Source organism: Carcharodon carcharias, chromosome 22 (genome assembly GCF_017639515.1).
Source record: "Carcharodon carcharias isolate sCarCar2 chromosome 22, sCarCar2.pri, whole genome shotgun sequence".
Taxonomy (NCBI): domain Eukaryota; kingdom Metazoa; phylum Chordata; class Chondrichthyes; order Lamniformes; family Lamnidae; genus Carcharodon; species Carcharodon carcharias.
In genome coordinates, this window is record NC_054488.1 from 63,730,418 (window position 1) to 63,738,878 (window position 8,461).

General features: G+C 43.7%; 1 long non-coding RNA gene across 1 annotated transcript; it reads right to left on the reverse strand.

The window, feature by feature from the left end:
* Positions 1–409: 409 nt before the first annotated feature.
* Positions 410–6,715, reverse strand: LOC121293912. Its single transcript, XR_005946641.1, has 3 exons — positions 6,545–6,715; positions 5,664–5,738; positions 410–1,007 (listed from the first exon to the last, which is right to left on the reverse strand). It is a non-coding gene; the product is annotated as an uncharacterized LOC121293912 (long non-coding RNA).
* Positions 6,716–8,461: the final 1,746 nt, after the last annotated feature.

Here is an 8,461-nt window from a genome sequence, read left to right on the forward strand (position 1 = left end):
ACCAAACACAGTGTATGAACATTGTAAACAATTAACATAAAAAGGCAGTAGCTTTATCCACACCCGAGTGTGTATCAGGTCTTCCCAATGGTTGGAACGTCAGTTAAAACTCATGTCTTTAATTTCTGACCCCTCTAACGCCAGTGGTAACATATTTACAAGACTTGCCCCATGTAGGTTTGACTCTTTGATTTAATTTATTTGAAGCAATGGCCTCAGTAATGGGGATGGAGGGTGTAAGGGACGGGTCGGCGGAGGTTGGTGGGGGTGGTGGTAGGTGAAGGGAATACCCTTATTGTCCTCCATCCCCTCCCGCTGCCCCACCCTGCATCCCCACCGCGCCCCCTCCCCCCCCCAACCAACCCCCACCCCCATACCCCACCCATCCCCGCCCCCCCCCCACCCAGATTCCAAAGACTTCTTTCTGTTTTGGTTTGGATACAGACACCAAACTGAATGACGCGAATGAGCAATGAAGGCTTTCCAGTTTGGAACCCCGAACACAATTGAACACTCACACTGGTGGATTTGCTTCCATCCTGACATTAGCAATTGTGAAGTCCACATATATACAAAGGCCATTAAAGTCTCTCTGGTTTGTTTTAGTTGGAGCCGAGGCAGCTGCATTAAAATTTTATAGATTTAATTTTTTAATTCCTCTTCCCTTTCAAAATGGTAAAGTATCAAAACCACAGTTGCTTGTTAAATGATTTATCTCATTCCCCCCTCCCACCACCCACCCTCTAAAATTAATCTTTTTAAATCTAGGTGTATTTTGGCAAGTGTCTTGGTTTCCTTGCGACTGTAAGGTGGGTTTTGAAGACAGCCGTTTATATATATCAAAAGTTTGTCTCCCTCCAAGCTCATTGTGAAAGCTGAGTGCCCCCTCCAGCAAGGGAGTGGTCCTGACTGCCATCCTCGTAATGCACATTCAGAGCAGGAATATCTCATCAGGGTTAAATTCCGGATCAATATTGTCTCTTATTACTTTAGGAGCCATTCATTAACTGAAAGAGAGAGAAGGAAAGAGAAAATTGGAGAGATGAAACATGTCTTTTAAAAATGAAACAGTTTTCACAGAGCATGCAAGACACTTAAATATAAAGGAACTTGTTTATCCAGAAGAGACTTTTTGGACGATCAACACAGCTTGTTTCTCAGAGTAGCTAATCTGGATAGTCAGTGCAACTGATCTAATCTCCAGCAGAAGGTCCTGCAGAGGATTTCTCTTCTCCCGTGCAGTGTTTTATTCCCCTATTTACAGGATAGAAACAGGCTGTATGGCGTTTAAACCCCACCTGAGCATCCTCCAACCCCTCTTCGCCGCAGCCAATATCCTTCCAGCCCTTTCTCCCTCATGTGTTTAACTAGCTTCCCCAGTGGTCTGTACATCAGCAGCACCCAACAGGCAGCCAGGGATGGATCATTCTATTGGTGTTTGGCAGCACTTTGCTGGCCATGTGGACGATATGAAATGTTCCTGCATTCTGTGACTGGTCATCAACTTCATCAAAGCCTCAAACACACGTGGAGTTGAAAGAGGGACTTGTTGCAACTCAAGGACAGGGGGTGCAAACAAAAGTGAACAGTGAGTATCAGACAGTGTGTTAAACACTGAATAGTGAACAGTGAGTATCAGACAGTGTGTTACACACTGAATAGTGAACAGTGAGTATCAGACAGTGTGTTAAAGACTGAATAGTGAACAGTGAGTATCAGACAGTGTGTTACACACTGAATAGCGAACAGTGAATATCAGACATTGTATGAAACACTGAAAAGTGAACAGTGAGAATCAGGCAGTTTGTTACACACTGAATAGTGAAAAATTAGTATTAGATAGTGTACTAGACAATAAATAGTGAACAGTGAATATCAGACATTGTGTAAAACACTGAATAGTGAACAGTGAGTATCAGACAGTGTATTACACACTGAATAGTGGACAGATAATATCAGACATTGTCTTAAACTCTGAATGGTGAAAAATGAATATCAGCGTGGTACACACTGAATAGTGAGCAGTGAATATCAGATAGTGCGTTATACACTGAATAGTGAACAGTGAGTATGACACAGTTTCTTAGGAACTAAATAGTGAATAGTGAGTATCAGTGTGTTACACACTGATTGGTGAACCTGAATATAAGACAGTGTGTTACACACTGAATAGTGAACAGTGAATATCAGTCAGTGCATTAGAGACTAAACAGTGAACAGCAAATATCACACAGTGTCCTAGCAACTAAACAGTGAGTATCAGACAGTGTGCTATACATTAAATAGTGAACAGAGAACATCAGACAGTGTGCAAACCACTGAATCGTGAACACTGAATATCAAACAGTGTGTTACACACTGATTAGTGAACAGTGAATATTAGACATTGCATTACAAACTAAATAATGAACAGTGAGTATCACACAGTGTCTTCGGAACTAAATAGTGAAAAGTGAGTATCAGCAAGTGGGTTATGCACTGAATAGTGAACAGTGAGTGTCAGAAAGTGTGTTACACGCTGAATAGACAACAGTGCATATCCGACAGTGTTTGACAGTGGATAGTGAACAGTGAGTATCAGGCACTGTGTTAAACACTGAATAATGAACCATGAGTGTCAGACAGTGTGTTAAACACTGAATTGGGCTCAGTGAGTATCAGACAACGTGTTACACAGTGAATAGTGAACAATGAGTGTCAGATAGTGTATTAAACACTAAATAGTGAACAGAGAATATTGGACAGTGTATTACACACTAAATAGTGAACAGTGAGTGTCAGACAGTGTGGTTCACACTGAATAGTGAACACTGAGTATCAGACCATGTTTGACTGTGGATAGTGCACAGTGAGTATCAGGAAATGTGCTACCCACTGAATAGTGAACAATGAGAATCAGACAATATGCTACACACTGAATAGTGAACAGTGAGTATCAGACAATGGGTTACACACTGAAGCGTGAATAGTGAATATCAGGCAATGTGTTACACACTGATTAGTCAACAGAGAATATCAGACAGTGTTTGACAGTGGATAGTGAACAGTGAGTATCAGACAGTGTGTTATACACTGAATAGTGAACAATGAGTGTCAGACAGTGTGTTAAACACCGAATTGGGCTCAGTGAGTATCAGACAATGTGTTACACGCTGAATAGTGAACCGTGAAAATCAGACAATGTGTTACACACTGAATAGTGAACAATGAGTGTCAGATAGTGTATTAAACACTAAATAGTGAACAGAGAACATTGGACAGTGTGTTACACACTGAATAGTGAACACTGAGTATCAGACAGTGTTTGACAGTGGATAGTGCACCGTGAGTATCAGAAAATGTGCTACACACTGATCAGTCAACAGTGAATATCAGACAGTGTTTGACAGTGGATAGTGAACAGTGAGTATCAGACAGTGTGTTATATACTGAATAGTGAAAAGTGAGTATCAGACGGTGTTTGACACTGAAGAGTAAACAGTGAATATGGGGCAATGCGTTACACACTGATTAGCCAACAGTGAATATCAGGCAGTGTGTGACAGTGGATAATGAACAGTGAGTATCAGACAGTGTGTTACACACTGAATAGTGGACAGTGAGTATCAGATGGTGTTTGACACTAATTAGTGAACAGTGAATATAAGACAGTGCATTGCACACTGAACAATGAATAGTGAGCATTAGACATTAATGCTATACACTGAATAGAGAACAGTGAGTATCAGACAGTGTGTTACACACTGAATAGTGAACAGTGAATATCAGACAGTGTGTCACACACTGAATAGTGAACAGTGAAAATCAGACAGTGTGTCACACACTGAATAGTGAACAGTGAAAATCAGACAGTTTGTCACACACTGAATGGTGAACAGTGAGTATCAGGCAGTGTTTGACACTGAATAGTGAACAATGAGTATCAGGTAGTGTGTTACACACTGAATAGAGAACAGTGAGTATCAGACAGTGTGTCACACACTGAATAGTGAACAGTGAAAATCAGACAGTGTGTTACACACAATAGTGAACAGTGAATATCAGACAGTGTGTCACACACTGAATAGTGAACAGTGAATATCAGACAGTGCGTTACACACTGAATAGTAAACAGTGAATATCAGACAGTGCCTTACACACTGAATAGTGAACAGTGAAAATCAGACAGTTTGTCACACACTGAATGGTGAACAGTGAGTATCAGGCAGTGTTTGACACTGAATAGTGAACAATGAGTATCAGGTAGTGTGTTACACACTGAATAGAGAACAGTGAGTATCAGACAGTTTGTCACACACTGAATGGTGAACAGTGAGTATCAGGCAGTGTTTGACACTGAATAGTGAACAATGAGTATCAGGTAGTGTGTTACACACTGAATAGAGAACAGTGAGTATCAGACAGTGTGTCACACACTGAATAGTGAACAGTGAAAATCAGACAGTGTGTTACACACAATAGTGAACAGTGAATATCAGACAGTGTGTCACACACTGAATAGTGAACAGTGAATATCAGACAGTGCGTTACACACTGAATAGTAAACAGTGAATATCAGACAGTGCCTTACACACTGAATAGTGACCAGTGGATATCAGACAGCGCGTTGCACACCAAATAGTGACCAGTGAATATCCTATTCCACAATGTCTACAATGCCTGATGTTTATGCAGCTTCCAAGAGCCAAATAAAATTTGCTGCTTCATCTGTGATGGGATTCCAGAGTGTGTTGCAGTGATCCAGTTAGTATTACAGTGACCTAGTTAGTATTACAGTGACCCAGTGAGTGTTACATTGAGTGAGTGAGAGTTATATTGAGCCAGTGAGTGTTACAGTGACTAAGTGATTATTACAGTGATCCAATTAGTGTTACTGTGACCCAATGAGTGTTACATTGATCCAGTGAATGTTACATTGATTCAGTGAGTGTTCTAGTGACCCAGTGAGTGTTACAGTGACCCAATGAGAGTTATGTTGAGCCTGTGAATGTTACAGTGACCCAGTGATTATTAGTGATACTGTGAATGTTACAGTGATCTGGTGAGTGTTACAGTGACCCAGTGAGAACTACAGTGACCCGATGATTATTACAGTGATCTGGTGAGTGTTACAGTGACCCGGTGAGTGTTACATTGAGCCAGTGAGTGCTACATGGAGTGAGTGAGTGTTACAGTGATCCAGTGAGTGTTACATTGAGTGAGTCAATGTTACAGTTATCTAGTGAGGATTATAGTGACACAGTGAGTGTTACAGTGCTACGGTGACCCAGTGAGACACATTTAGATTACATATATATGTACGTATATACATAATATATGTTCTACTAAATCAGTAAATGCCCCTGCCTTTCCACTGTCAATGATAGAGCCAAATCAACTCACCCTATTGTCAGCATATATACGTTTATGTTTGTATGTGTCAATAGATAATGATAGATACACATGGGCACATAAATATTATATATTATCCATATATCTTTTATATTATATATATGCAGTTTTATATATATACACATATATGTAATATATATGCATATGATATATATGATGCATGTTCTCTAAGATATATATAGATAGATATATACACATAAATATTATATATGTATAATATATATATTATGGATATATATGCGTTTGGACACATATTCGGAAGCTACACTTACCTCCCGTGGGTCAATGCGAATCAATTTGGAGGGGAAAGAATGTCGCAGCTCATCCCCACTGAGCAGTTTGCTGAGCTGAAAGATTTAACCCAGTTGGAAGGGTCTTAAAAAGTGATTGGTTCCTACTACAGATTTACACATTGCAGCAAACACACAGAGGGCTCCATCACACCATGTGAGTGATATAGACTCACCCTGGTTAAAGACCATTACTTGCTAGGCTGACTGCTCCCCATGCAAACCCACACAATGCCAGCCCTCCCCACCGCATGCCCCACTGTCGATCTCAGCCAAAAAGACCAAACAAGATCCCAGCTCCAGTTTCGAAGCTGGGCTGAGTTAGGTGACCACAGCTGGACAGTGCTGTGGCCTTTCAGTGTCCTCTTGGCCAGCCTATTACTCTGCACCCCTGCTCCTGATCACCTTGCCTTGTGTCTACGGACAGTGGCTGAAGACTGGATGCAGCTCCAACCGGATACGTCGTGCCTGCAATCAAAAACTGGGATTTCTGGGGTCAGGAATACTGAGCACCACGGAGTAGCCATTGCTCCCATCACTTAACCCAGCACAGACCCTGGTCAAAACCACTGCACCATAGAACTCAGTACCGCTCAGTGACAGTGTACAGTGATGTGTGTTAACACCAGGGTACAGTGCTGGGGTACAGTTGCAAGGTACAGTGGAAGGGTACAGTGGAATCAAAGAGAGTTGGGGTACAATTTTCGGTGACAGCATTGGGGAAGAGTGTGGGGGTAAAATGATGAGGAAGGGTATTGGGGTATAGATAGTGATGGGGTAAATGACAGAGCAGAGCGAAGGGGCAAAGTGTGGGGGATACAGAGTGTGGGTACGCACGGGGAAGTGTGCCTGTGTGGTCTCACCTCGGTACTGCAGTTTCTGGGCTCTGTTGTTGGGACAGTCCTTTCCTTGGAGGCTGAAGTTGATGTTTGTTCGGATGCAGCGGTTATGCAGTGGTTGCACGGGTCTGAAGTTGTCGCTCATGCTCAGGAATATCTGTGACGGCTGGTTTTGACTCAGGAGTCTTAGAGAATGCATCTGAAAAAAAAGACAGTGAGGACGTTACTTGGGGCAGAGTTTGTGGTTCTGCGCCTGAGCTGAGTGGGGGTGACAGTGCGCGATGGTGTCAGCCGAGAGCCCTGGCGTCACTGCGAACTCTAGCAATCCATTCGGTCGGACTGCAGACACGAGCCGGGACAGCGTGCCTGGGTTAACAGGATTATTAAGGCCCTTAAGTAATGAATTGGTGGACGAGCGAATAGACCCAGGCGGCCTTTGTATTTTTAACAAAACCTCAAAAACGGGCGGGATGAGGTTTCCAATGCGAAGTGAAAAAGCAATAAAGGATTTCCAGCATCATTTTTCACATCTTCCCAGGATTGAGTCACGTGGGGAGACATGTTTAACTCATTTGTAAAATGCTTATTTTTCAGGCAAAAAATCTTCAGCTTCCTGAGCCGGCTCTGGGCCTTCAGGGAGCTTTCACTGAGCCCACACACCACTCCCAGGCCCACACCGCACTCCCAGGCCCACAAAACATTCCCAGGCCCACACGACAAGGGGATAAAAACACCCCTTAATTTTATCGATGGATGTGCTGACTTTCACTGGGCTAAAGTTCCAAACAAACTGAGTCTCACAGGGGTACAGTTCCACACACACTGACCCTCACTGGGCTAAAGTTCCACAGACACTGACCCACACTGGGCTAAAGTTCCACACACACTGACCCTCACTGGGGTACAGTTCCACACACACTGACTCTCACAGGGGTACAGTTCCACACACACTGACTCTCACTGGGGTACAGTTCCACACACACTGACTCTCACAGGGGTACAGTTCCACACACACTGACTCTCACTGGGGTACAGTTCCACACACACTGACCCTCACTGGGGTACAGTTCCACACACACTGACTCTCACAGGGGTACAGTTCCACACACATTGACTCTCACTGGGGTACAGTTCCACACACACTGACTCTCACTGGGCTACAGTTCCACAAAACCTGACTCTCACTGGGGTACAGTTCCACACACACTGACTCTCACTGGGCTACAGTTCCAAACAAACTGACACTCACTGGGCTATAGTTCCACACACACTGACTCTCACTGGGGTACAGTTCTACACACACTGACACTCACTGGGGTACAGTTCCACAAACACTGACTCTCACTGGGGTACAGTTCCACACACACTGACTCTCACTGGGGTACAGTTCCACACACACTGACTCTCACTGGGGTACAGTTCCACACACACTGACTCTCACTGGGGTACAGTTCCACACACACTGACTCTCACTGGGCTACAGTTCCACACACACTGCCTCTCACTGGGCTACAGTTCCACACACACTGACTCTCACTGGGGTACAGTTCCACACACACTGACTATCACTGGGCTACAGTTCCACACACACTGACTCTCACTGGGGTACAGTTCCACATACACTGACACTCACTGGGGTACAGTTCCACACACACTGACTCTCACTGGGGTACAGTTCCACACGCACTGACTCTCACTGGGGTACAGTTCCACATACACTGACCCTCACTGAGTTACAGTTCAACACACACTGACTCTCACTGGGCTACAGTTCCACACACACTGACTCTCACTGGGGAACAGTTTCACACACACTGACACTCACTGGGGTACAGTTCCACACACACTGACTCTCACTGGGGTACAGTTCCAAACACACTAACTCTCACTGGGATACAGTTCCACACACACTGACATTCACTGGGCTAAAGTTCCACACAC